The sequence below is a fragment of the Carcharodon carcharias genome, chromosome 8 (genome assembly GCF_017639515.1).
Source record: "Carcharodon carcharias isolate sCarCar2 chromosome 8, sCarCar2.pri, whole genome shotgun sequence".
In the NCBI taxonomy this organism is placed as follows: Eukaryota; Metazoa; Chordata; class Chondrichthyes; order Lamniformes; family Lamnidae; genus Carcharodon; species Carcharodon carcharias.
The window spans coordinates 126,749,189-126,776,604 of record NC_054474.1 but is presented as its reverse complement, the minus strand read 5'-3'; positions in this window follow the sequence as shown (position 1 = coordinate 126,776,604).

The following is a 27,416-nucleotide window of genomic DNA, read 5'->3' as shown; positions in this document are numbered from 1 at the left end:
GGACAGACATGTGGGCAAGAGAGCAGGGTGGAGTGTTAAAATGGCAAGCGACAGGGAGGTTTGGGTCATTCTTGCGGACAGACCGCAGGTGTTCTGCAAAGCGGTCGCCCAGTTTACGTTTGGTCTCTCCAATGTCTCCTCTACATTGGAGAGACCAAACGTAAACTGGGCGACCGCTTTGCAGAACACCTGCGGTCTGTCCGCAAGAATGACCCAAACCTCCCTGTCGCTTGCCATTTTAACACTCCACCCTGCTCTCTTGCCCACATGTCTGTCCTTGGCTTGCTGCATTGTTCCAGTGAAGCCCAACGCAAACTGGAGGAACAACACCTCATCTTCCGACTAGGGACTTTACAGCCTTCCGGACTGAATATTGAATTCAACAACTTTAGGTCGTGAGTCCCCTCCCCCATCCCCACCCCCTTTCTGTTTCCCCCTTCTTTTTTTTTCCCAATAAATTATAAAGATTTTCCTTTTCCCACCTATTTCCATTATATAAAATAAAAAAAAAAAAAAAACCACTAGAGCTATACCTTGAGTGCCCTACCATCCATTCTTAATTAGCACATTCGTTTAGATAATATCACCAACTTTAACTTTAACACCTATGTGTTCTATTGTACTATTGTTGTTGACATCTTTTGATGATCTGCTTCTATCACTGCTTGTTTGTCGCTACAACCACACCAACCCCCTCCACCTCTCTGTCTCTCTATCTCTCCGCCCCCCACACACACACCTTAAACCAGCTTATATTTCAGCTCTTTCCTGGACTCGAACTCAAGTTCTGTCGAAGGGTCATGAGGACTCGAAACGTCAACTCTTTTCTTCTCCGCCGATGCTGCCAGACCTGCTGAGTTTTTCCAGGTAATTCTGTTTTTGTTTTGGATTTCCAGCATCCGCAGTTTTTTTGTTTTTATCTCTGGAGGAAACAATCCTGCTCTTCCTGGCCCACAAGCAATGCTGTAAGGCACTTGACTAATGAATCTGGCCCTTATTGCTCCCCTTTTACCTACTGGGTTTCCTGAGGTGCCTGAATCCTGGCCAACATGAGTTAAAAATAGAAACCCCATTAAAATGAAGACACAGCGCCTCTTTAAAAGATTTTAATAACTGACCCACCTTGTTAAAACTGGAAGAGGATGTTTTGAAACAGGTGGGGTGGAGTTGGGTTTGAGATTTTAAAATTTTTACCTTTCACCTACACCCGATCCACCTGATAGTGCGGAGGACAGAGTGGTTGTGAAAGAGTGCTTTCTTAACAAAGCGCTAAAGCCAGCGATTTTGCTGCAAAGGAGGAAGGAGCTGCTGCTGTTTATGTTTTGAATCACCAGTAGCTGGTGAGTGTTTTACTTTTGCCTCCAAGCTAGGAACTTGCTATCACTTTACTAATTGGTAACTTAAATTAGGTAAATCAATTAATTAATGAAACTAAAATAATAGATACAATTAGAAAATAGCTGAGAAATTAATCAAATAAATAAATAACATGGGTTAGCAGGTGTGGCAGGGGGTGGTGTTGTGTTGTCACTACAGTGTGTGGGAGCTCGTGGAGAGCATTGAGAGTCTGCAGCTCCTGCAACCTCGGCTTAGTGTTGCTGAATTGAAGTCCGAGCTGTAGCATTGCGAGGCATCAGGGAGAGAGAGGCAGAGGTTTCACTTCATGAGCCACTGGTACCTGGACTGAGGAAAAAGGGAGCTGTCCCTCTGGGACATTTAAATGGGGATAAAAACAAAAAAACTGCGGATGCTGGAAATCCAAAACAAAAACAGAATTACCTGGAAAAACTCAGCAGGTCTGGCAGCATCAAAATGGGGCTGACATCAGTGTCCTGGCAAAGCGCATAACACAGGCAGTGTACAGGGTTTTAAATTATATAAAGTGGCGGTAGAGAGAAGTCATGAAAGGGTAAATTCAATAGCAGGAAGGGAACTGTCAGGGTTCCAAAGCAGAGTAATACTTTGCATAAAAATAAGCAGAGTTGTTCAGGAAGGGACAGTGAGGGTAATGAAGGTAATGAGATATTGGTGGCTAAGGGTGGAGTCAGAAAAATTAGTAAGAGTTAAAGCTAAAGAGAGTGGCCGGGATTTTCAGGTCCCATCATGGTGGGACCCGCGTGGGAGATTCAGCAGCCCAGCCAAAAGCCCATTGACTTCCGGCAGGACTGGATGATCCTGGTGCTGTGTGGGGCTGGAAAATCCTGCCCAGTAGCACAGATCTTCGGGTCTTCGGATAGTCGGAGACTGGATGTAGCCGCCAACCCCAAGATGCACTACGAGACCTTGCCCGAGAAGCTTGAATTTCCAATGGACAATTTTCTTGTTTCCCGGAACCCTCCCAAAAAAAATCTCCAACTCTAAGTTAGAGTCAGAGACTTTCAATAGTTCCAACTTACTTACCTGGATAGTTACCCAGGAAATGTTAAACAAAAAAATTCTTAGTCTAACACCTGCGTAACTATACAATTAACTCCCCCACCAAGCACTAACATTGACTGCCCCTGACTCCCAGCTCGACTTTCCAACTCTGCCCTCGACCCACCCGACTTATTCCCCAACTCCTCCACTGGCCTGACCTGACCTGGCATCACCACCCTACCCCCTCACCCACCCTACCCCTTACCCACCCTACCCCTTACCCACTCTATCCACTTACCCACTCTATCCACTTACCTTACCCACCCTATCCCCTTACCCGCTTATCTTACCCAGCCTACCCTGTCACCCACCCTGGCCCCTTACCCACCCTACCCCCTCATCCACCCTACCCACTTAGCCACTTACCTTACCCAACCTACCCCCTTACCCCCCTATCCCCTTACCTATCCTACCTTCTCAACCACCCCACCTCCTCAACTACCCTAACCCCTCAACCGCCCTACCCCCTTACTCCCTTAGCTCACTCACCTAACCCTAATCCTAACCCTAATGGACCCTGCCTCCTTACACAATTCCCTTCTTTCCATAGATTTTCATAGAAGCTTTGGGACATTTAAACTCTTTACTTACCAGAATGCAGCAACTAGTGCTATAATAGTGGGGTGTGGCTTCTGCGCGGATTCTCTCTGCTTCTCCCTCTGAGGTTTGCTGTGTTGAGTCAGTTTGGAAAGATCCCCCTTTGGAAAATTGCCCCAGAAAAATCAAAGGAAGGTAAGTAGGTATTTTTTTTTTGTCTGATCCGGGTCAGGAATAGAGGTTCCAACCCTCAACGAAAGATTTGAGCCATTATATCTGATTGCGGGAAGCATTTGCAACAAATTAGATAAATTAACAGCACAGTTAGAAACTAAAAGGTTTAATCTGATATCCATAATGGAGATTTAGTTACAGAGTCACCAAGGGTGGGAACTAAATGTTCTAGGATTTTTAACTTTTAGAAGAGATGGTTAAATGGGAAAGGAGGAGGGGTAGCCCTGATAATAAAGGATGGGATAAAGACAGACGAGAGATAAGATTTTAGCTCAGAGAATCATGGATAGAATCAGTTTGGGTGGAGCTAAATTACTGCAAAGGGCAGAAAACATTGATGGGAATTGTTTATAGTTCCCCTTGTCGTGTAGGGCAGGATATAAACCAGGAAATTAGAATAGGGGTGATACAGTAATCATGGGGGACTTAAATCTTCATATAGATTGGGCAAACCAAATTTTCAGTAATAACTTGGAGAACAAGATTATGTAAGATATTTTTCTAGGTTAGTATGTTGAGGAACTCAAGAACAGGTTACTCTTAGATCTATTATTTTGCAATGGGAAAGGGTTAATGAATGACCTAATAGAAATGGGGCCTCTAGGGAAGAGGGACCATAATGTGCTGGAGTTTTATATTGAGTTTGAAAGTGATTTAGTTAAGTCTGAAACAAAGGTCTTAAAATCTAACCAAAACAAACTACATAGGTATGAGGAGCGAGTTGGTGAAGATAGATTGGGAAAGAACATTGAAAGATATGAGCAATGGCTAGCATTTAAAGAATTAATACATAATTTGCAAAAAAAATACATTCCTTTCATTATTAACAAGAGGAGTTAAAGGTAGTGAACTCAAGTTCTGTCGAAGGGTCATGAGGACTCGAAACGTCAACTCTTTTCTTCTCCGCCGATGCTGCCAGACCTGCTGAGTTTTTCCAGGTAATTCTGTTTTTGTTTTAGTTAAAGGTAGTGTTAGATCAAAAGCAGGGCCTTATAATGTTGCCGGAAGAGTAGTATGCCTGTTCTAGAATTCTGGAAGATCGAAACCAATGCTTTCTGCAGCTATATTTCTGCAGCTTATTAATATTTCTGACCCAGCTGAGGACACTGAGTGTTTGCTGATGATACAAATTCAGGTGAGAAAGTAAGTGGTGAGGAAGTTGCAAAGGGCTACAGAGGGTTATAGAGAGGTTGGGTGAGTGAGCAAAAGACAGGATGGGATACAACATGGCAAAGTGTTAAATTATCCACTTCGGTAGGAAAAGTAAAAAAACGTTGAATATTTTTTGAGTGGTGGGAGGCTGGGAAATGTTTGCATTCAGAGGTGTGTCCTTGTACATTAATCAAAGAAAGTTAACATGCAGCAAAGAAGTAGGAAGGTAAATGTTATATTAAATTTTGTTACAAAGGGATTGAAGTATAGGAGTAAGTAAGTCTCATTACAATTAGACGGCCATTGGTGAGGCCCCACCTGACGTACCATGTATAGTTTTGGTCACCTTATCTAAGGAATAGGTGGAGTGCAATGGAGGCTCACTGGACTGGTTCCTGGGGTGAGGAGATTGTCTTGTAGAGAGAGAAATGGAGTAGACTAGGTCCACATTCCCCAGAGTTAAAAAGAATGGAAGATGATTTAAATGAAGCATATACAACCTCTAAGGGGCTTGACAAAGTAGATGCTGAGAAAATATTTCCCCTGGCTGGGAAATCTAGAACACAGGGCCACGGTCTCAGAATAAGGAGTTGGGTGTTTAGGATGAGGTGAAGAGATATTTCTTCTCTCAAAGGGGTGCGAATCTGTGAAATTCTCTATGCCGGAGTGCTGTGAATGCTCTGAAGGAGAGTCATATGGACTTGAAACATTAACTCTGTTCCTCTCTCCACAGATGCTGCCAGACCTGCTGAGATTTTCCAGCATTTTCTATTTTTATTGCCACGGATGCTTAGTTGTTCAAGACAGAGGTTGTTAGATTTTTGGGTACTAAGGTAATTCAGTGATATGGGGATAATGCAGGAAGGTGGAGTTGAGTAGAGGATCAGCCATGATCTTGATGAATGGGAGAGCGGGCTGGAAGGGCCAAGTGATGTCATCCAGCACCTTCTCCTTGTGTTCTTGGGGGTTAAAATTGCCTCTGTTAACTCTCTTTCTCTCTCGCTGTCCGACCTGCTGAGTCTTCCCAGCATTTTCTGGTTTTGTTTTCAGGTTTCCATCATCAGCAATACTCTGCTTTTGTGTAATTGAAAGGGTTTGTTGTCACATCCAGTCCCCTGCAAGTCTGAGCAGAGTCAGCGAAGCCTTTTGCTTCTCTGCCCACATGTCACTCACCTCTTATCCGGCTGAAGGCGACAGCCCTTCCTCCTGGAACACCACTAGCCTCCGGATCTGGTCGGGCTCCTATTTCAATGGAATGCCTTCAGAACAGAGATGGATTGGAGAAGTCGATTCTTCTGAATCTGAAGGGAAAACTGAGCAGAGAGTTCCTCAAAAAGAATATTCCTGAATCACCTTGAAGAGCCTGAGGCTGCACAGCAAGTAGGATCGCACTGCTTTGTCCACTGTGACTTCTGGCAGAGCTGAGTTGTTTACTTCTGGATCAATGAAAGAACAACATAGGCTGGAATCATTTTGCACACTGTGGGCTCACACTGCGATCTCCGGGGTGCGAAAAATCAGCTTACAGACCCAACTGAAACTAATGTTACTCTTGGTTTAGCACTCCTGCCTCTGATTCAGAAGGCTGTGGGTCCAAATCCTACCCCAGAGAGTTGAACACGCAGTCTAGGCTGATACCCCTGTGTTGTACTGTAGTGAGACAATGTTTTGTACTGTTGTTTCAGTTAAGATGTTAAACTGAGGCTCCATCTGTCCTTTCAGGTGGATGTAAAAGATCCTGTGGCACCAGTTCAAAGAGAGCAGCGGCGTCCTCCCTAGTGTCCTGGACAATGTTGTTCCCTAAGCCAGAGTCATTCAAAAAACAGGTTATCTGTGCTTTTATTTAATTACTGTTTGTGGGATCTTGCTGTGCACACCTTGGCTCCTGTGTTTCCTACATTACAACGTTGACTACACTTCTAAAGCGTTTCATCAGCTGTAAACTCTTTGGAAAGTCTTGAGATCCTGAGAGGCGCTATGTAAATGCAAGTCTGCCTTTGTTTCTTACTGCTGAATAGAGAATGGATTGCATAGTCAGATCACTTGGAGTAACTTCGGACACAAAGATTAATCAACATTTCAGTTCAATTTGAATAAGGTCCCTTGGTGGGACTGCCAAGATTAGGAGTCATTCAAATAAATGACATTGTGGTGAAGTTAGAACGGTATAACTTTTGAAATGGCTTGTTTCCATTTCCAGTGTTTCGGTCTGGCAGCTGTGCAAGTGTGTGTGTCAGATGCGTCACACCTTGGCTTCTCAATTATCAGAACTGGGACAGAGGAAGAACGATGCTATTTAAAACTCTCCGAGCAGAGGATGTTCAGCACACCAAGGACTCTGTGTTTCTCTCTCTTCATGCCTACACCTCTTAAACTGAAGCGCTCTCATTGTGAGGACTCCTTCATAGAAATGATTCAATCCACAGACTCCCATTGGCAGTATAGACCCCTATTTTCATGGCTCTTAGAAGCTGTCATGGACTCTCTACTTACTCTACAATTAAAAACCCATGAAACTAGATTCCCTCCCTTTCAAGTGCAACAATTGTGGCTCTCAAAATTCACCAGGAAAGAAGATAAATTGGGAGACAAAGGGTCATGAGGATTTGGGGCCTCTGAATGGAATCGGAAAAATGCCTTTTGTCTGTGTGCGTCCTTATCTTCCTGTCTGTGTTTCCTTGCCCCTCGGTCTCTGTTTATCTTGGTGCCTCTATTTCTTGTTATGCCTGTAGCTGTGTCTCGCAGAGTCTCTGGGACTGACAGCAGTTAGCTGCCTCGAAAACAAGTGGTCAATGATTGACAAACAGCTGGATGTGGGGCAGGAGGGTGGGGTGGAGGTGAGGGAGCAGAAGAGGGCACATTCCCTGCTTCTCCCTTTGATGCCCAAGCAGGAGTGCCTTTCCCAGAACTTCATAAATACTCAGGCTCACTGACAGTTTGTTTGAGGTCACATCATCATGTACACCTACCCACACCCTGCACACTCCCTGCCCATTCCCTGCACGCTCCCTGCGCACTCCCTGCCCATTCCGTGCGCACTCCCTGCCCATTCCGTGCGCACTCCCTGCCCATTCCGTGCGCACTCCCTGCCCATTCCGTGCACACTCCCTGCCCATTCCGTGCGCACTCCCTGCCCATTCCGTGCGCACTCCCTGCCCATTCCGTGCGCACTCCCTGCCCATTCCGTGCGCACTCCCTGCCCATTCCGTGCGCACTCCCTGCCCATTCCGTGCGCACTCCCTGCCCATTCCGTGCGCACTCCCTGCCCATTCCGTGCGCACTCCCTGCCCATTCCCTGCTCACTCCCTACCCACACCCTGCAGACTCCCCGCCCATTCCTTGCCCACTCCCTGCCCACTCCCTGCCCGCTCCCTGCCCACTCCCTGCCCGCTCCCTGCCCACTCCCTGCCCGCTCCCTGCCCACTCCCTGCCCGCTCCCTGCCCACTCCCTGCCCGCTCCCTGCTTACATGGAAGCCACCTCATTTGCCACCCTTCCTAAACCACCTTGTTTCCTGCTGGGTAAAATATGAACGGGACCCCTGATTTAATTAGGCAATGCCTCTTCTTTCTACTGCTGCAGCTTGCAGGACTTTCCCACTTCATCCTTTTCCTCCTCTTCCTCCTCCTTCTCCTGCTCTTCCAAACACACTGGCACCCAACTATCAAATGCTTAATGCTAACCCAAGTTTTGACAGAAGGTACCATGGTCAAAATTTTGTGTAGACCTAGCCAGGTAACTTTTGAAAAGTTATATATCAGCTGCATCAACCAACACACCCAGAGTAGCTTATTGGCTGCCAAGCTAATGGATTACCTGGGAGCATTGAGGAGCATTACATAAGGGTGGAGATGGCATGTCCCCGATTGTCCCCCACTAGGACTTGTTGGTCTTTTATAGAACAGTGATCAATGGTCTGAGTGATCAATCGTGATCAATAGTCTGCTAAAGCTGGTGATAGGCCCTTAGATAAACAGGGGACATTTACTAAATACCTGCCAGTTACAGGCAGGAGTGCTGGAAGCCTAAGTAGAAACGCAACAATAAATTGCATTTGACATACATCTGCTGCAGATCTGGCGGGCATTTCAGCTTCTGTGCCATATTATCCGCATTAAGCAGGCAGACACCCATTGAAAAAACTTCCTCTCTGCCCTTGTTCACATGAGAATCATTCATGTTTGGATGAGGAAACTGGCCAGCTTGAGGAGTGGGGAAAAGAGGCAAAAGTACAAACCACATCAATGCCTGCCACACGCTCTAACAGGAGCATGCGCCAAAGATATTTTTCCACCTCTTACATTTGACCTGACATTTAGACTGTAATGTGTAATTTTCAGGTGGTCCTATTTTATATTGAAAGTGATTTTTTTCATGAAAGCTTGTCATGCTTTGAGGCGACAGGTCTCCAGAATGATGAGGCTCTTTGGCCTCCAGCTTTAAGAGCGTTATATAACAGATGCGTGTGTCATTATTAAACATTTATATGTACTGAATGTGTAGAGCTTGTGTTCTGCCTACGCGGATGACTGGTCTGGAGTGTGGTGTTGAAAGCAAAGTCTGATACTTCAGTGGCACTCTGACTTCTAGGCAGCATTGCTGCAGCCTCTGTTTTCAGCTTCCTTTGACCTCATTTTGTTTGTTCGACCCAAATTCAATTGCTCCATTAAGATGTATCTACCCAGAAAGAGAATTGTGGAGAAATAGGAACCCTCCAACATTATGCCGACAGTATTCCCTTCACTCAGTGACCTCTGCCACTTAGGACAAGAACAGCAATGCCATGTGAACGCCTTCGCTATCCTGACATATATCAGTGTTTCTTCATCGTCGCTGGGTCAGTACCCTGGAATTTCCTAGCTAACACTAATTGGTGGAGCATTTTCACACGTGGATCAAGTGGAGGGCTCACCACCTCCTCAGGGCAACCAGGGGTGGGCAATGAATGGGGCCAAGCCACGGTCCCCAAGAGCAAAGGTGATTAATTGCTCTGATGCCAAAGAAAACAGATTTTCCTCTTGGAAATGAGGAGGAAGGTTAATTGTGTGTGTGAGGACAGTGTATGGGTCCGTGGTCGCAATGGATTTAATCAGGACTCTAGGTTGGATAGCCTGTCCACTGGGAACACTCCTATTTCTCATCTACATACTGCACCTTGGTGACACCATTCAAAAACCTAATATCAATTTTCACATATAGACTGACCGCACCCAGCTCTACCTCACCACCACCTCCCCTGACCCCCTTCACTGTTTCTAAGTTATCAGACAGCAGGTTCAACATCCAGTACGGGATGAGCAGAAATTTCCTCCAAATAGATATTAGGAAGACTGATGCTTCGTCCCCAGCACAAACTCCACTCCCTAGGCACAGGATCCATCCCTTTCCCCAGCTAAGGTTGAACTAGAATGTTCACAACCTTGGTGTTATATTTGATCTCCGAGGTGAGCTTCCTACCTCATGTCTGCCTCATGACTTAGGACAGTCTGTTTTCATTTCTGTAACATTGTCCATCTCTGCCCGTCATCAGATCCGTTGCTGAAGCTGTCATCCGTGCTTTTGTTACCCCTATACTATTCCAACACACTTTTTGTCAGCTTCCCGTCTCCCAACCTCCATAAACTTGATGTTATCCAAAGCTCTGTTGCCTTCTTCCTAGCTCACACCAAGTCCCTGTATTTGCTGGCCTACATTGGCAGTGCCTTGACTTCAAAATTTTAACTTTCAAATCCCTCCATGGCCTCACTCCTCCCTATCTTTGTAAACTTATCCAGCTTCAAAATCCTTTGCAATATCTGCATTCGCCCAATTCTGGCCACTTTGCTGTACCATCAGTGGTTGTACATTCAGCTGCCTAGGCCCTAAGCTCTGGAATTCCCTCCTTAAATCTCCCGGCCTCTCTACTTTTCTCTCTCTCCATCTTTTATGGAGCATCTTGCTCCTTAAAACCTACAGCTTTGACAAAGCTTTTGCTTACCTATCCTAATATCTCCTCATGTGACTAGGTGTCCAATGTTGTTTGTTGATGCCCCTGTCCAACACCTTGGGATATTTTACTGAGTAAAAGGCACTATATAAATGAAAGTTGTTGTTCTGTCATACCCTTAGTGAATATAAACACCACCTGTTGCAACACTGACCCTAGACCAGAAAGGCCCCAGGCTCATTCCCTGGTCTACAGTCTCAGCCCAGGTGCCACCGCTGGCCCCCATGCCCAAGATGTGTGGGAGGAAAAATTCAGCCAGCATTCCAAGTTTTCCTCCTTTTGTGATATAAAGGGTTAACAAATGGGATATGTTAATGTATGACATAGGTGATGATGTATCACTGACATTGGTCAGGCATGTGTTAGACTCTTGAGGGAGGCAGAGGTTGGAACACCAAGCTCAGGAGCAACGTGCCTACTCTGTAACCTATTTAGATGAAGCACTAATAAACAAGTGTTAAACAAATACCAGAGTATGTCTACAGTCTGTCCAGTAACCAAGTATCATGCCAAGAGTCCACAGACAAGAAGGATCAACTCAGAACACCTTTGACACAGTTCCTTTCTCTAATATGCAGCAGGAGCACTTTCATATCAGCCCAAGAGAAGTGAGAACATTGAACATAAATAGGAGCAGGAGTAGGCCATTCGGCCCCTCAGGCCCACCTCGCAATTCAATAAGATCATGGCTGATCTGCCCTAGGCCTCAACTCCTCTTTCGTGCCAGTGCCTCATAGCCCTGAATTCCTCGATATTTCAAAAATATATCTACCTCCTCTTTAAATACTTTCAATGATCTAATCTCCACAACTCTCTGGGGTAGAGAATTCCAGATATTCACTACCTTCTGAGAGAAGAAATTCCTTTGCAATTCAGTTTTAAATGAGTGCCCCCTTATTCTGTAACTATGTCCTCCAGTTTGAGATCACCCCACCAGTGGATACATCCTCTCAACATCTGCTCTGTCAATCCCCCTCAGGATCTTGTATGTTTCAATAAGATCACCCCTCATTCTTCTAAGCTCTAATGAATAAAGGCCTAACCTGTTTAGCCGTTCTTGATGAGTCAACCCCTCCATCCCAGGAATCAGCCTAGTGAATCTCTTTTGAACTGCCTCCAATGCCAGTATATCCTTCCTTAAATAAAGGGACCAAAACTGTACACAGTACTCCAGGTGCGGCCTCACCAACATCCTGTACAGTTGTAACAAGATTTCCCTATTTTTAAACTCCAATCCTCTAGCTATACAGGCCAAAATTCCATTTGCTTTCTTAATTACTTGCTACACCTGCATGCTAACTTTTTGTGTTTCATGCACAAGAACACCCAGATCCCTCTGTCCTGCACTTTTTTGGAGTCTCTTTCCATTTAAATAATAGTCTGCCTTTTGATTCTTCCTACCAAAGTGCATGACCTCACACTTTCCTACATTGAACTCCATCTGCCAAGATTTTGCCCACTCATTCAACTTATATATATCCTCTTGCAGATTCCTTATGTCCTCATCACAATATGCCCTCACACCTATTTCTGTATCTTCAGCAAATTTGGATACTTTACACTCTGCCCCTCCTCCAAGTTATTAACATAGATAGTAAATAATTGAGGCCCTAGGACTGATCCTTGTGGCACTCCGCTAGTTACGTCTTTCCAACCTAAAAAAGACCCATTAATCTCAACTCTCTGTTTTCTGTGTGTTAACCAATCTTCAATCCATGCTAATACATTACCCCCAATACCGTGAGCTCCTATCTTGTGTAATAACCTTTTATGTTACACCTTATCGAATGCCTTCTGGAAATCCAAATACACTACATCTACCGGTTCCCCTTTATCAACTCTGCTTGTTATATCCTCAAAGAACTCTAGCAAATTTGTCAAATGTAATTTCCCTTTCACAAAGCCATGTTGATTCTGTTTGATTGTATTAACCTTTCCAAATGTCCTGCTATTTCTTCCTTAATAATGGACCTTAGCATTTTCCCAACAAATGTTAGGCTGACTGGTCCATAGCTCCCGGCTTTTGTCTCCTTCCCTTCTTGAACGGGGCATCACATCAATGGTTTTCTGATCCGTTGGGACCCTCCCAGAATCTGGTGAGTTCTGGAATATTACGACCATTGCCTCCACTATTTCTGCAGCCACTTCCTTTAAAACCCTTGGATGGAGGCCATCAGGTCCTGGTGATTTGTCTGCCTTTAGCCCCATTAGTTTGTTAAATACTTTGTCCCTCGTGATAGAGACTGTTACAAGATCTTTCCTCCCATTAGCTCCTTGCTTATCTGATACCTTTGGGATGTTTATAGTGTCCTCTATTGTGAAGACCGATGCAAAATATTGGTTTAAATTATGTGCCATTTCCCTGTTCCCTGTTATCAATTCTCCAATCATGCCTTGCAAGAGTCCCATGCTCACTTTAGCCACCCTCTTTCTTTTTATATACCCATAGAAGCTCTTGCTGTTTATTTTTATATTTCTTGTCAATTTATTTTCATAATCAATTTTCTCCCTCTTTATTAGATTTTTATTCATCTGCTCCTGGTTCCTAAAAAAATTCCATTCCTCTGGCCTACCACCAGTTTTTGCTGCATTGTATCTCTTAGTTTTTGACTGGATACTTTCCTTGACCACCTTTGTTAACCACGGGTGGTTCACCTTTCTCATCGAGCCCTTCTTTTTGACCAGGATAAATTTTTCCTGAGCGTTATGAAATATCTGCTAAAATGTCTGCCACTGCTCATTCATTGACCTTCCCCTTAGAGAGCCCCAACTTCCTTCTCCTGTTACACCAACTATTGCACCACCATCCCTCACTTTCCAAAACTCTGCTCAGCCCTTTAAATAGAGAAGTTTCCCCCTTGCTCTGCTCCCAGTTCTCTGGCACGCATGGCCCCCTGGTAGAGGGACTCTCACCCCTGTCCAGCCAGCATTGTCCAAAACAAACAGAGCCCAGGGGGATTCCTGATAGGATTGGCCTCAGATTTCTGCAGCAATCCTGTCCCATCTCTGGGTCAGAGAAGCAATGGTTTCCAGATCTTGGGGTTCATTCTTGGGCCTGGAACAGTTCTACTTTTCTCACCGTCTATTTTGATGTCCTCAGTATGCTGTGGATGGTACCAGGGGGAGGTGGTGGCACAGTGGTAATGTCACTGGACAAGTAATCTGGAGGCCCAGGCTAAAGCACTGGGGATATGGCGGCTAGTGGAATTTAAATTCTGTTAAAAATTCTGCAATTAAAAAGCTAGTCCTGGAAATAGTGACCATGAAACCATTGTTGATTGTTGTAAAAAAGCATTTGGTTCACTAATGCCCCATTAGGGAAGGAAATCTGCTGTCCTCACCTGATCTGGCCTACATGTGATTCCAGACCCACATCAATGTGATTGACTCTTAAGTGGCCTAGCAAGCTATTCAGTTGTTTCAAAACAGCTATAAAGTCTACAAAAAAGGAATGGAACCTGACAGAACACCCAGCATCGACCAAGGCAATAGAAACGACAATGGCAAGCCCTGCCCTATCAACCCTGCAAAGTCCTCCCTACCAACATCTGGGGGCTTGTGCCAAAATTGGGAGAGTAGTCAAGCAATAGCCTGACATAGTCATCCCTGGGTATGTCTTGTCCCGCCAACAGGACAGACCCACCAGAGGTGGTACAGTGATATATAGTCAGGAGGGAATTGCCCTGGGAGTCCTCAACATTAACTCCGGACCCCGTGAGGTCTCATGGCATCAGGTCAAACATAGGCAAGGAAGCCTCCTGCTGATTACCACGTACAGACCTCTCTCAACTGATGAATCAGTGCTCCTCCAAGTTGAACACAACTTGAGGGTGGAAAGGGTGTAGAATGTACTCCCCACTTGCCTGGATGAGTGCAGCTCCAACAACACTCAAGAAGCTTGACACCATCCAGGACAAAGCAGCCCGCTTGATTGGCACCACATCCACAAACATTCACTCTGTTCACCACCGATGCACAGTAGCAGCAGTGTGTACCATCTACAAGATACACTGTAGGAATTCACCAAGTCTCCTTAGATAGCACCTTCCAAACCCACAACCACTACCATTTAGAAGGACAAGGGCAGCAGATAGATGGGACTTCCCCTGGAAGTTCCCCTCCAAGTCACTCACCATCCTGACTTGGAAATATATCACCATTCCTTCACTGTTGCTGGGTCAAAATCCTGGAACTCCCTTCCTAACAGCACTGTGGGTGTACCTATACCACATGGACTGCAGTGGTTCAAGAAGGCAGCTCACCACCACCTTCTCAAGGGCAACTAGGGATTGGCAATAAATGCTGACCCAGCCAGCGAAGCCCACACCCCGTGATTGAATTCTAAAAAAAAAGATCATGTCAAACAGGAACAAGGAAACCTCCTGCTGATTACCACGTACTGCCCTCCTTCAGCTGATGAATCAGTGCTCCTCCATATTGAATACCACTTGGAGAGTGGCATAGAATACACTCTGGGTGGGGGACTTCAATGCCCATCACCAAGTGTCTCGGTAGCACCACTACAGACCAAGCTGGTCGAATTCTAAAGGACATAGCTGCTAGACTGGGTCTGCATCAGGTTGTGAGGGAAACTCTACCTGTTGCAAATGCATCTATCCATGACAGTATTGATAAAAGTACCACTGCACAGTCCTTGTGGAGACGAAATCCCTCTTCACACTGAGGATACCTTCCATCGTGCTGTGTGGCACTATCACTGTGCTAAATGGGATAGATTTTGAACAGATCTAGCAGCTCAAGACTGGGCAATCATGAGGTGCTGTGGGCCATCAGTAGCAGCAGAATTGATCTCAAACACAATCTGTAACCCCCATGGCCCAGCATATCCTCCACTCTACCATTACCATCAAACCACCCTGGTTCAATGAAGAGGACAGGAGAGCATGCCAGGTGCAGCACCAGAATGCCTAAAAATGAGGTGTCAACCTGATGAAGCTACAACACAGGACTACTTGCACGCCAAACAGCTTAAGACAGAGCTAAGCAATTCCACAACCAACAGGTCAGATCTAAGCTCTGCAGTCCTGCCACATACAGTTGTGAATGGTGGTGGACAATTAAACAACTCACTGGAGGAGGCGGCTCCACAAATACACCCATCCTCAATGATGGGGGAGCCCAGAACATCAGTGCAAAAGGTAAGGCTGAAGCATTTGCAGCAATCTTCAGCCAGAAATGCCAAGTGGATGATCCATCTTGGCCTCCTCCAGAGGTCCCCAGCATCACAGATGCCAGTCTTCAGCTAATTTGATTCACTCCACATGATATCAAGAAACAGCTGAAGGCACAAGTAGTGTAAAGGCTATGGGCCTGACAATATTCCAACAATAGTACTGAAGACTTGTGCCCCAGAACCAGCTGTGGCATCTACCCAGCAATGTGGAAAATTGCCCAGGCATGTCCTGTCCACAAAAAGCAGGACAAATCCAACCCAGCCAATTACCGCCCCATCGGTCTGCTCTCGATCATCAGTAAAGTAATGGAAAGTGTAGTTGGCAGTGTTATCAAACAGCACTTGCTCAGCAATAACCTGCTCATTGACGCTCAGTTTGGGTTCTGCCAGGACCACTCAATTCCTGACCTCATTACAGCCTTGGTCCAAATATGGACAAAAGAGTTGAACACCCGAGGTGAGGTAAGGATGACTGCCCTTGACATCAAGGCTGCATTTGATCGAGTGTACCATCAAGGAGGCCCAGAAAAACTGGAGTCAATGGGCATCAGGGGGATAACTCTCTGCTGGTTGGAGTCATACCAGCACAAAGGAACATGGTTGTGGTTATTGGAGGTCAATCATCTCAGTTCTATGACTTCACCACAGGAGTTCCTCAGGGTAGTGTCCTAGGCCCAAAAGTCTTCAGCTGCTTCATCAATGACCTTCCCTCCAATAAGAAGTGGGATGTTCGCTGATGATTGCACAATGTTCAGCAACATTTGCAACTCCTCAAATATTGAAGCAGTCTGTATCAATATGCAGCAAGGCTTGGACAACCTTAAGGTTTGGACTGATAAGTGGAAAGTAACACTCATGTCACACAAGTGCCAGGCAATGACCATCTCCAACAGGAGAGAATCTAACAATCTCCCCTTGACATTCAATGACATTACCATCATTGAATCCCCCACTATCTGCATCTTGGGGCTTACCATTGACCAGAAACAGAACTGGACTAGCCATATAAATACTGTAGTGACGAGACCAGGTCAGAGACAGGGAATTCTGTGCAGGGTAACTAACCTCCTGACTCCCCAAAGCCTGTCCACCATTTACAAGGCACAAGTCAGCAGTTTGATGGAATACTCCCCACTTGCCTGGATGAGTGCAGCTCCAACAACACTCAAGAAGCTCAACACTATCCAGGACAAAGCAGCCCGCTTGCTTGGCACCCCATCCACCACCTTCGACAGCCGCTCCCTCCACCACCAACGCATAGGGGCAGCAGTGTGTACCATCTACAAGATACACTGCAGCAACTCACCAAGGCTCCTTTGACACTTTCCAAACCTGTGACCTCTACCATCTAGAAGGACAAGGGCAGCAAATGCATGGGAACATCACCACCTGCAAGTTCCACTCCAAGCTATGCTCCATCCTGACTTGGAAATATATCACCATTCCTTCATTATTTATTTTTATTCATTAAGTTTGTTATTTTCAAGTGGCTAGGTCAAGGCTTTATCCCTATAAGGGACAATGCAACGCAGACTCATAGGTTCATGAGGTCGCACAATATGTACCGATGGGGAATGCCATTTGCCACAAAATAGCTCACTAAGCCAGAAATAAACAGTTGCACTTCTGTAGCACCTTACATTACCTCAGTACATCCCAGAGTACTTTGGAGGCAAACCTTTGAAGTGTGGCTACGGTTACAAGGTAGGAAACGCAGCAGCCAATTAATGCAAAACTAGGTCCCACAAGCAGCAGTGTGATAATGATCAGATAATTTGTTTTAGGGTTTTGGTTGAGGGATAAACATAAGAACGTAAGAAAAAGGAGTAGGAGTAGGCCATTTGGCCCTTCAAGCCTGCCCCGCCATTCAATAAGATTATAGCTGATCTGCCCCAGGCCTCAACTCTTCTTTCGTGCCAGCTCCTCATAGCCCTCAACTCCTCGATATTTCAAAAATCTATCTACCTCCTCTTTAAATACTTTCAGTGATCTAGACTCCACAACTCTCTGGGGTGGAGAAACACGGGCCAGGGCACTGGGAAGAACTCTGCTGCTCTTCGAAATAATGCAATGTGACCTTTTATGTCTACCTGAGAGGACAGACAGGGCCTTGCTTTAATGGTCTCGTCTAAAAGGTGGCACCTGTGACAGTTCAGCATACCCTCAGTACTGCACTAGAGTGTCAGGCTTGATTTTGTGCTCAGGGCAGAATTTTACGTCCCGTGGGTGGGCGCGCACTTGACCCGATTGGGAGTAAAATAAAGCGTGATGATGTCGGTGAGCGTCCTGACATCATCGTGCACTTGTGTGATATTTCGCTCGGCGGATGCACGCAGGTGCTGGAGCGGTGCCCACCATTAATTAAGCGGCCACATAAGGCCCTAAAGAGTCCAACTGAAAGCCATTTTTCCTTGCCCGTGCGATTTCCAGCTCATCGCACAGGTAAAACGGGCAGGCGGCCAGCTGACATTTTCAAAAGCCTCATCCAAGGGGGGGATAAAAAGGGTCAGCAGCATTGCCAGTGTGAATAGTGAGGAGTTTGGTAAGATACTTTGCTGCTGATTGCGTATTGATACTTGGCAGACTCATTTCTGTCCGGGGTTTCATTCTCAGCATTTCCAAGCCCCATTTCAGGACTCATTGCTGTCTGTAAGGCCCTCGGAGGATTCAAAGCGTGTGGACTCTTCTAGGTATCAGACAGCCTTCCATTACCCTGGTAAGGTGAGGGACAGGAGGTTTAGGGGGGATGTGAGGAAAAACTATTATACCCAGAGGGCGGTGACGGTCTGGAATGCACTACCTGGGAGGGTGGTGGAGGCGGGTTGCCTCACATCCTTTAAAAAGTACCTGGATGAGCACTTGGCACGCCATAACATTCAAGGCTATGGGCCAAGTGCTGGTAAATGGGATTAGGTAGGTAGGTAAGGTGATCCTCACGCGTTGGTGCAGACTCAATGGGTCGAAGGGCCTCTTCTGTACTGTGATTCTGTAATGGGGATTGTGATCTCCGCTGGAGGCATCTCCTCTGATGATGAAGAGAGGGGAAGAAGGGCGAGGAGGCCAGGTGTCCCAGCGAGCTTTCAGGGGTGCGACCTGTGGGAGGAGAGGCACAAGCACAAGGGGAGCAGGGCCAGCAGGTAGTCCAAAGCAGAAGGGGCCACAGGAGATGCCATTAACCCGCTGCGAGTGTTTACAGGCAGCGATGCAGCTACCTCAATATGTCTGAGGTGCAAATCTGAAGGAGGCTCTGCCTCTCAAGAGAGACAGTGACCTCCATTTGTCAGATGATTGGGCCTGAGATCAGCTCCGACTGTGTGGGTGGACAGCCCCATGCTAGTGGCTCTGAAGGTTACAGTGGCCCTCAACCTCCAGGCCCCCAGCTCTTTCCAGCGTTCAGTGGGGGATCTGTGTGTTTTCCCCCAATCAGCTGTCCACAGTTGCATCAAGCTGGTGACAGAAACTCTGTTCAGGCGGGTACTGACCTTTATTCTTATTGTATGGATGATGCCAGCCAGGCTGAGCGAGCCAGAGGCTTCGCAGCAATTGCTGGGTTCCCCCGCGTCCAGGGTGCCATCGACTGCTCACATGCGGCCATCAAGGCGCCAGCGGGTCAGCCGGGTGCCTTCATCAACAGGAAGGGATTTCACTCCATGAACGTGCAGATACTGTGTGATCACAGGATGCAGATTCTGCAAGTCTGCGCAAGGTACCCAGGCAGCTCCCACGGTACTTACATCCTGAGGCAGCCCCAGGCTCTTCAGTGCTCCAGCCCGACTGGATGAATGGCTACTGGGTGACAAGGGCTATCCATTGAAAAGGTGGCTTATGATGCCTCTCCGCAACCCAAGAACAGAGGCAGAGAAGCATTACAATATGAGTCATGCTTCCACAAGGGCGATGGTAGAGAGAACCATTGGTCTTCTCAAGATGCACTTCCAATGCCTGGACTATTCAGGGAGAGCGCTACAATATCCCCCAGAGTGGATGCCATTGATAGTGTTTAAATGCTGCGCTCTCCACAATCTGGCACTGGCAAGGAGGGGTAGGGGGGGGGGTCACTGGAGGAAGGGGAACTTGACACAGCTGCACAGGCCACAGATGATGAATCCAGTGGTGAGTCCAAAGATGAGCACAGTGAGGAAAACGCTGAGGGTGTGGAGGCAGACCTCGGTAACTTCCAGGGCAGCAGGGACACCAGGGATGCCTCGATCCAACCCTCCTTCAGCTAGGCTGCCAAAGATCTGCTTCCACTTCATGCCAGGGCTGCTGCCTCCAGATGTCTGAAATGACCCTTTCATTTGGACACAAAGAACAATCAATGCCTGTGCAATAAAGTTCAGAGCCATATATGCCCAGCATTAGATGCCGTTATACCCTGCGCCAATAAAATAAAAATGTGAAACTTGCTCAGGCCATGATAATAAAAGCAAATTTATCTCATTTAGACAATTCCAAACCACTTACATAAACTTCTCTGGTCTTCATTCCCAGACTAGTTTGAATGAAGTAAACATAGATGAACATAAAATCACCCATGACCTGTCTCTCTTATGCTCATGGTGCCTTTAACTTACGTTTGCGAGTGCTATGTCTAGGTGCTCCCCCTTCATTAGCACCGGCATTGGAGACAGCCTGTCGACCTTGCTGTCTTGTTGGCCTTGATGACCTTGGCGGTCGTCCTCTGGCCAGTGGAGCCAGTGCTAGCCCTGCTTGGGAGGGAGCGGTCAGTGACATGGCAGGCATCACCCCAGTCATCGCAGCCTCATCAGATGCCACAGTCACTGACGGAGGGGCGGAGGAGCTGCTGCCATCATCCAAATTTCCCTGAAAGGAGCCCACAGAGATGACAGGCAGCTTGTGCACCAATGTGAGGTTGTTCTGGACCTCTCTGCTTGCCATTGATGGACGGGCACCAAGCTGGGATGCTGGATGTCTCATCCATCTCCCACATTGACACTGACCAAGTGAGGCCAGTGCCTGTGTGAGGGCTTGCAGGTCCGAGCGCAACCCCAGGAACCCCTGATTCTGTCCCTGGAGCTGCCTCTCCATGAGAGTCGCCACTCTTTCAATGGAGGAGGCAGTGCGCTTGACCATGATGGCCACTGCAGTGCTCACGCTCCACATGGACCCTCCACAACAGAGATCATGGCACATATACCCTCTTGGATCTCTGCCAGATCCTCCCGCACATCTCGCTGGACATCCAGCATCTGCTGCCTAATGGATGACTCCAGAGGCTCATCATCAGCCTTCGACTGAGCATCGTCCTGGTCCCCAGCAGTCCACCGACTGCCAGTGACCTGGGCACTCTTTGCCTTCGCCTGCACCTCAAGTGATTGTGAAGTGCCCTCACCAATGTCCTCCACGATACTAGCCTTTGTTCTAATGCCCACCGAGGTGCTGGTATCTGCACTGGTCCCTGCTTCAGAGAGCGGGCATAATGCAGGTGCAAATGATGCCTGGTGGTCCTCTGGTGTCAGGGGTGGTCCTTCGGCATCCGGAGAACGACTGCATGCTGGCAAATCTAAAAGGGAGGACAAGGACATGTCATTAGTTTAAGTCATCGCACTGTCACTGTGCATGCCAGGCACCCTGGTGAGACAACTGAAATCTGCATCATGGTGCCATCATCTTTCAATGAACAATGGGAACCCCAGGTTCGAGGCTCACGTCAATGAGGAGACTACACTAGAATGGTTGCACAATCCGAAAGTCTCTTCTCTGTGCACTGCACTCTTACCTTCATCTGGCACCCCTGCCTCTCTACGCCCAGTTGCATGTGGGGCATGCTGGCTCTCAAGCTCCAGGGCTTCTTGCTCATAGCTCGAGAGGATTTGGAGGCTAGCGGGGACTTTGCTGGTCCGCAACCTTTCCAGTTTGTTCTGGGCCATCTTCTCCTGAAGGGACAGAGGAGCATTGATTAGTCCACTCTCTACCTGCAGTGCCATTGCAGCCTGACCAACCCCACCTGAGGAGCACCTCCTCGGGCACATCCAAGTCGTGGGCCTAGAGCCACAAGGCGCTCAGTCCAAGCAGCCAGGGCTCACCCCCTGGACCAGTTCTGGAGACATTGACAGTTGGCACTCAGTCTCTAACATCCCTCAGGTCTACAGGGGAACAGCCAGACCTTAACACCCTGCACACTGACCCATGCCAACACGGTACTCACCCTTCCTAGTACAGCAGGTCATTGAAGCGCTTCCAGCACTGGACCCAGGTGCATCGTGCCACATCATGGCTGCTCACCATTGCTGCCACCTCCTCCCATGCCCTCTTGGTGAGGTGGGGTGGCCTCCTCCCCCCATCCCTAGTGACAATGATGTTCCTCCTGGCAGCCACCTTCTCCAGGAGGATGGTGAGGCACTCATCAGAAAAGTGGGGGGGCCGATTGCCCACCCAACCTGCCCATCATCTCCTATGTCCAGCTGCACTCAGGTCCATCGCAAAGGTTCAGGGGACGTCATCTGTGGCAGCCTTTCTGAGGCTGCCTGGGCCATTTTTAAACCCGCTACCAGGTCGCCATTGGACTCAATGGCCAACAGGCCCCTGCCCCTGCTCAGCCCTCCCTGGCCAGTGCGGAGCTGCGTTTCACGCTGGGTGGGCCTTAATTGGCCCATCATTGTGGAATTGCAGTCGCAGCCCGATCGCGGGCGGTGGTTCTGTTGTGTGGCCATTCCTGCCCCTGGCCTTGGAAATGGAGCATTTGAACCCAGGATCTTCTGACTCAGGCGAGAGAGATACCAACTGATCTACGAATGACTCCAGGAAGAGTGCTTGTGATCAATCACAGGATACATTGTTGCCTCAGTTTGTACTTAACACATTGTTCTTGGGTTCACTACAGATCTGGGGCCTGTGGTCAGCGATCTCCTACCTGGATCTTGGGAACGGTCACATAGGCCAGAATCCACTGGCCCCTCCCGCTGACGGGATCTTCTGGTCTTGTTTGAATGGCCCACCGCATCGCGCCGGAACAGGGGGATATCCCGACCATATTGACTACAGATTAGTCATCCAAAGGTCAGGACTGTTGATCGGGAAATGAGTTCAATTCCGATCCTGCCCCCCCCCGACTGCAGGGAGGCGACAGACCATCCTGGATTCACACTTGCAGCTGTAGAACTGCCGCCTTTTCACTTAACTAATCCCTTATTGCTATTCCATTTCCCCATATTCTTCCTGCCTCCCTGTACAGCTGAGCTAGCCATAGGGCCTTGACTCGGCTCTGGCAATATGAAAAGATATTGGAAATAGCGGAGGCTCTGACCATCATTTTCTAACCCTCTCTGGCTACAGGCCTTATCTATTTGTACACGGGGCGTGGACGTTGTCAGCTAGGCCACCGTTTGTCGCCCAACCCTAATTAGTCTTGAGAAGATGGTGGTGAGCCTCCTTCTTGAACTACTGCAGTCCATGTGGGCCTGAGGACTGGAGGACTGAAGGACTGCTAACATAGTACTGTTGTTTAAAAAAAGAGAAAAAGATAAGGCAGCAATTCAGCCCAGTCAACCTTGTCTTGTGTGGGTAAATTATTGGAAGACATTTAGATAGTCATGGATTAATAAAGGCCAGTCAGAATAGATTTGTTTAGGGAAGGTTGTGTCTAAGCAAGTTGATTGAATTTTTAGAAAAGTTACAAAGGAGGATCGATGATGGTTGCATGTTTGGAGCAGTTTACATCGATTTTAGCATGGCTTTTGACAAAGTTCCATTTGGCAGACTGGCCAGAAAACGAAAAGCCCATGGGATTCAAGGGAAAGTGGCAAGTTGGATCCAAAATTGGCTCAATGGTAGGAAGCAAAGAGTTATGGTCAACAGTTGTCTTTAGAATGAAAGGTTGTTTCCAGTGGGTTCTGCAGTGCTCAGTAATGAGGTCTCTTTCTGTTTGTATCAATGATTTAGATTTAAATGTAGGGCCCACAATTAAGAAGTTTGCAGGTGATACAAAAAATAGCTGTGCAGTTGATATTGAGGACGGAAGCTGTAGACTGCAGGAAGATGGCAATGGACTGGTCAGGTGGGCTGAGAAGTGGCAACTGGAGTTCAATCAGAAGTGAGAGGTTATGTATTTTGGGAGGACAAACAAAACAATGGAATACACAATAAGTGGTGGGATACTGAGAAGTGTAGTAAAACAGAGGGGACATGGTGTGCATGTTCACAGATCCTTGAAGACAGCAGGTCAGGTTGATAAGATGTTTAAGAGGGCGTATGAAATCCTTCATTTTATTAGCTGAGACATAGAATATAAGAGCAGGGAGGTTACACTAGAACTTAATAAAAAACACTAGTTAGGCCACAACTGGAGGACTCCGTACAGTTCTGGTCACTGCATTAAAGGAAGGATGTGATTGCACTTGAGAGTCGACAGAGGAGATTTCCAAGGATATCGTCTCAGTTCCAGGACATCACTGCAGGAGTTCCTAAGGGTAGTGTTTGAGGCCCAACCATCTTCAGCTGCTTCATCAGTGACGTTCCTTCCATCATAAGGACAGAAATGGGATGTTCGCTGATGATTGTACAATGTTCAGCACCATTCGCGACTCCTCAGATACTGAAGCAGTCTATGTGGAAATGTAGCAAGACCCGGACAATATCCAGGCTTGGGCTGACAAGTGGCAACTAATATTCAAACCACACAAGTACCAGGTAATGACCATCTCCAACAAGAGAGAATCTAACCATTGCCTCTTGACATTCAATGGCATTACCATCACTGAACCTCCATAATCAACATCCTGGGGATTACCTTTGACTAGAAACTGAACTGGACTAGCCATATAAATACAATGGCTACAAGAGCAGGCCGGAGGCTAGGAATCCTGCAGTGAGTAACTCACCTCCTGACTCCCCAAAGCCTGTCCACAAGGTACAAATCAGGAGTGTGATGGAATACTCACCATTTGCCTGGATGAGTGTACCTCCAACAACATTTAAGGAGCTTGACACCATCCAGGACAAAGCACCCGCTTGATTGGCACCCCATCCACAAACATTCATTCCCTCCACCACCAATTTACAGTAGCAGCAGTGTGTACCATCTACAAGATGCGCTGCTGGAACTCACCAACGCTTCTTAGACAGCATCTTGAAACCCACGACCACTACCATCTAGAAGGACAAGGGCAGCAGACACGTGGGAACACCACCACTTGCAAGTTCCCCTCCAAGCCACGCACCATCCTGATTTGGAAATATATCACTGTTCCTTCACTGTCGCTGGGTCAAAATCCTGGAACTCCCTCCCTAACAGCACTGTGGGTGTACCTACACCACATGGACTGCAGCAGTTCAAGGCGGCAGCTCACCACCACCTTCTCAAGGGCAACTAGGAATGGGCAATAAATGCTGGCCCAGCCAGCAAAGCCCACATCCCATGAATGAATATTAAAAAAATGACCAGAAATGGGGAATTTTAGTGATGAGAATAAATTTGATCGTTGGGGGCAATTTTTTTTGGAACAGAGGAGGCTGAGGGAGATTTAATTGAGTGTATAAGATTATGAGAGACCTTGCGAGTGAGGATAGGAAGGACATATCCCCTTAAGCAGAGAAGTCAATAACCAGCGACCGTAGATTTAAAATGATTGGCAGAAGGATTAGAGGGGAGCTGAGGAGTTGAGATTGGTGGGGTTCTGAAACAGATGGCCCGAAAGGGTGGTACAGGTAGACACCCTCATCCCATTTGAAAAACATACTTGGATATGCACTTGCAATGTCTTAACCCCTAGGGCTGCAGACCAAGAGTTGGAAAGTGGCATTGGACTGGATCACTCTTTCTTGGCTGGCACAGGCACAATGAACTGAACGGCCTCCTCCATGCCATACATTATGTTTCTACTGCAGCATAGACAGAATCCACCCAACCACTCAGTGCTGCAGTGGAAGCTCAGACTGAGGTTGTGACATCACTGCAGTGTGCCATGCAGCCTCAAGTTGCTGCCAACAAGCCTGCAGATGCCAGTGTGGACTCCCACAACACTCCAGCAACCCATGCTCCAGTGGATTATGAGCGTTGCTGAAGCTCAGGAGTGGTGCCAGTAACTCCATGGTGCACCAGCCTATTATCGCCTCTCAGGATGGGAACATTTGTGCCACTCTGGCAGTGTTCTTGTTGTTGACTGTCAGCCAGCCAGACCAGTCTGCTGCTGCCCCATGCCATCACAGCTCATAGCTGCTCAAAGTCATCACCAGTCCCCCCAGTAAAGGTCAGCAGCCTCCCACCAGCCATGCTGCAGCCACTGGGCTAGCACTGTGATAGACAAGACAGGTGCTAAGGGAATGCACAAGCATGAAGAGTTTTAAGTGTTGTTGGATAAAGTTGTCATGGAATTGGTTTATTGTGATGCCTTTTATTTCAGGATTTTTGCTGAGCGGATGCTGTGATGGTTCATAGCAGTCAGAGTGAATGGGTGGGGAATTTCAAGCAGCAATGTTGTGGGAAGGAGCCGATATCTGACTAACTGCTCACAAGATGCCAATCTGGAAAAAGGGGGTCCTTGATATCTCCTCCCCATCTGCTTCCTACTACAACTCCTACCACCTTGTTTAACAATGTCAGCCTCCTCCAACCCCACCCCAACCCTTCCAATAGCTCAACTAGCAAGCCTGGCAGAAAGCTGAGCCATGCTGATTCCAACACAACAACAACTGACACTTATATAGCACCGTCAGCATACTTAAACATCCCAAGGTACTTCACAGCAGTGTAAATCAGAGAATTGGAGAGCTTAAGGCCAAGGCACCTAAAGGTATGGCTGCCAGTCGTGAGTGAAGGGCAAGAGGCTGGAGCTGGAGGTACACAAGGCATGTCCCTGGTCTGTACAATGTTCACTGGTTTCAGCAAGGGGTGTTAAAGAGGCAGTATTGCAGCGAGGAAAAAGGAGAAGAGAGTTGGTGCAATGGCACAGCCTTGTTTGAGTCTGTGGTGATTCCATTGGTGAGGATCACAGCTTGCATGTCACCGTGGAGTAGGTGGAGGATAGTGACACATTTCTGAGGGCAGCCAAATTTGAAGAGGAGGCTCTGTTAGCATTCACAGATTGACAAAGAGTCAAAGGCTTTCATGCGGTCCAAAAAGGCCATGTACAGCAGTTGGTGCTGTTCTTTGCACTTTTCTTGAATTTGCTGCACGGTGAAGATCATGTCTGGGATACCACTCAATGGCAAAAATTGCAATGCGACTCTGGAAAGAATCACTGGGAGGGGATGACTGAGGAAGATTTTTGCAGTGATCTTCCCTGTGGGAGGCATCAGGGAGATTCCTCTGTAGTTACCACAATTGGACTTGCCTCCCTGCTTGAATATTGCCATGACTACAGCCTCCCTGAGATCACCCAACATGCACTCCTCTACCCAGATGAGGGATATGAGGCTGTGCAGCCATGCCAGGAATGTATTTCTGCCATGTTTCCGAGTTTTGGCAGTGATTCCATCTGTTCCATTTTCCTCGCTTCAATACTTCATCTCACCTCCATGAACTCACCCACAGGAGTGGAGATAATCTACAGGACAGACAGGAAACTGCTCAACCCAAAACCAAAACCATTCCAACCTCAGTCATTGAGTTTCAGTACGCAGATGACACTTGTGTGTGCGCAAACCCAGAAACTGAGCTCCGGGTCGTTGTCAGTTCCTTCTCTGAAGCATATGAGTTTGATTGTTTACAGGAGAATGCCTCATCTTATTTCTGAATGTGGCCATGTGAGACTGATTCATGTTGGGGTTCCCAGGGTGCTGGGAAGACAACAGGAGCTGTGACTCCTATTTGAAACTGGTATCATCCTCAGGCGCTGGGCAGTGAATGTATTGGGGTTGCCAACCCTCCAGGATTGCCCTAGACCCTCTAGGAGGTGAATTAATCTCCTGGGCACTGCTGTGACAAACCAGGAAGATA